Source organism: Ascaphus truei, chromosome 8, assembly GCF_040206685.1.
Source record: "Ascaphus truei isolate aAscTru1 chromosome 8, aAscTru1.hap1, whole genome shotgun sequence".
In the NCBI taxonomy this organism is placed as follows: Eukaryota; Metazoa; Chordata; class Amphibia; order Anura; family Ascaphidae; genus Ascaphus; species Ascaphus truei.
The window spans coordinates 44,580,105-44,583,422 of NC_134490.1; positions in this window are offsets into that span (position 1 = coordinate 44,580,105).

A 3,318-nucleotide genomic window follows, 5' to 3' on the forward strand; every position below is an offset into this window, starting at 1 on the left:
CTGCACTTGTTTCCTTTTCCTTCCCCCATTTCCTCCCCCTCCCTTCCCCCTTTTATTTGTGTAGCATCCCCTGTTGCGCATGGTGTTTCAGTTTGGACCTTTATTTGCACTCACCCATTGTGATTGTGTGTATATTGTGTATCTCTCAGTGCTTTTTGCTATAACTATATTAGCTAGTATTATATTCTCTGTGTACATATACTGATTATGGATGCTCAATGTGCATTTCTTAGTGTTCTCTGTCATGGCTTTATAACGTAGTAAAAATACTTTTTGGCATAACCAAGTGACATTTACTCATTCATTTCACCTATGAGTGCTGGGAACCCAGATGGAGTTTTCTGTAGATATTTTTGAGGGCTTAGGGTCCCTCTCTTGTTCCCGCTGCACCACTTTCGTCACATTGCATAGACTTGTTTCTCATTAGAGTGCTGCCTATATTTTATACACCTTACAGAACTGCTTCAACTCAGTTACATTTGAGGGCTTCCTTGCATGGACAGCTCAATTGTGGTCCTGCCACAACATTTCCATGGAGTTTAGGTTGGCTAGGCCATTCTAAAACACAGAATTTCTTCTTCTGCAGCTTTAAAAAAAAATAAAAATAAAAATATATATATATATATATATATTTTAGATCTGCTTGTATGTTTAGGATTATTGTCTTGATGGATGACGCACTTCGGTTCAGTTCACGGACGGATGGCCTGACCTGAGCAAGGTCCCACTCTGAGGACCGAAACGTTGGCTGCCCTGTGTTGTTAATACACTATTTATTCTTTAAACTGCAGTGTGCTGTTTCTTTGTTACCTGGATTTCCCTGGTCACCTCGTGTATGCTTCTTTATGGGACGAGCATCTGGCTTCATTTGAGAAACTGTGAGTGCAAACTATTTTTTCATTGATATATATATATATATAAAATATAGAACATTTTTGATTTACTTACCTGCGTGCTGTCCCTTGATGTCGTGTTGCAACCGGTATCGTATGGTATGTATATATATATATATACCATACGATACCGGTTGCAACACGACATCAAGGGACAGCACGCAGGTAAGTAAATCAAAAATGTTCTATATTTGATAGACACAAAAACCGACGTTTCGGTCCCCCAGTGGGACCTTTCTCAAGGTTGTGCATTCCAAGAGACACTCTTAATCTTAAAACACAGAAAGAGAGACGGTTGCATGAATACAAATGTATGCAGTTGTTCGGGACACTTAGCGGTGGCCTAAACAGAGATCGAAATTTTATGAGTCATTACTGACACAAGTGGACTCTCTTCCCATGAGCGCTAAAGGCCATGTCTGTACATACTGTGCTATATGTATGCACACACAGCTGTCTCTTACACATACTAATACTCTTTGTTTTTCCATCCCTATACACCAATAGGGACCACATAGTATCCACACACACTTTTAGTTGTGCTACAATCTCTCACATTTCCACACCTACCCACACCATTTATATCCACGCCCACTCCACACACACCTTTTGTAAAGCACTGTATATACTGTGGGCTCTCCATTCATTTATATTTACACAGATACACACACACACTCTTTCATCACTTGCTTTCAGGAACCTTTTGACACCTCTAGCCATAAAACACATCCACACCGGGGGAAGGACTAGCACAGATAACATTCCAAGAGACACTGTTTTTAAGTATACCTTTTGCTTGCTTCACTCATTGTAACATCGCCGGAAGAAGAAGATCAGTGTATCTCGAAAGCTCGCACAAATAAAAGCATTTTGTTAGCCACAGAACGGTATCATCTATTTATTTTTTGATTATTGAAGCTCGGCTAACACTGTACTGATACCTCTACATGTATATGTATATATATATTTTAGATCTGCTTGTATGTTTAGGATTATTGTCTTGGTGGATGACCCACTTCGGTTCAGCTCACGGAGGGATGGCCTGACATTCTCATCTAGAATGTTGTGATACGATGCAGAATTCTTGGTTGTGTCATTGATGGTAAGCTGTCCAGGTCCTGAGGCAGCAAAGCAGCCCCAAACCATCACACTCCCACCTACATCGTTGACGGTTGGGATGAGGTTCTTCTGTTCGAACGCAATGTTTGGTTTTCACCAAACATAATGTTTCTCATTGAGGCCAAAAAGTTCTACCTTTGACTCGTCTGTCCAAAGAACATTGTTCCAGGAGTCCTGTGGATCCTCTATATGCTCTTTTGCGATCTTCAGACAGGCAGCAATGTTCTTTTTAGAGAGCAGTGGTTTCGTCATGGCTATCCTTCCATGAACACCATTCTTGTTCAGTTTTATTTTGGTAGTTGAGTAATGAACTTTCACATTAGCCAAGGCGAGAGTGGCCTGCCGATCCTTGGATGATACTCTGGGATTCTTTGTGTCTTTCTGGATGATTTGCCAATTTGTTCTTGGTGAGAATTTGGTACGACGACCGCTCCTGGGTAGAGTGACTATGGTCTTGAACGTTCTCCCTTTGTAGACTAATTGTCTGACAGTGGATTGGTGGAGCCTCAAAACCTTAGAAAATGGTTTTGTAACCCTTTCTAGACTGATAAGCAAAATAACTGCTTTTCTGAGGTCCTTAGAGCTTTTTTTGATCGTGGCTTGGCGTGTTTCCACATATCTATATGATGAAGACCAAACTCACAAGGTTTTTGATCTTTACATAGGGTGAGCCCCTGAAGATCTACCTACTTATTTAAACAACTGATTCTAATTATCCCCTTTAATTTAGCTGATACAATCAGGGTTTCACTTACTTTTGCACATATCCTGACTCTTAATTACTCATGGTTTGTCTAATTCATACATCATTTTGTTTCAAAAGACATGGAATTGGTTAATATAAATCCTATTGGATATTTATGAAAAAACTGGTTTTGATTCCAGAAGGTTATCATGGAAACTATGGAATTTCCGTAATTATCATTGGGGTTCACATACTTTTTCCCATCACTGTATATATTGTGTATTGAGTATAGTGTGTGTTTTATCTTTAAGAGTGAGGGCCTCCGGGTTAAGGTTGCCCAGTGGCCATAAAGCGCCAGTTTATATATACACACATCTCATCTGGTTTTATTCAAGGGTCCAATTATTGTGTACTAAAGGAGGACAGACTCAGGCCCCGCCACAGCACATATAGACTGTGGGAATAGAGGGGTTACATAAGTAACTTGTTAATTAAAATTGTTACATTATATATGATACAGGTGGCAAGTTACCAAGAAATTTTCACAACAAAATTCTTTGACACAAACTAAAAAAAAGTCTCAAATATATGGTCACAATTTTTTATTTTTAACTCTTATTT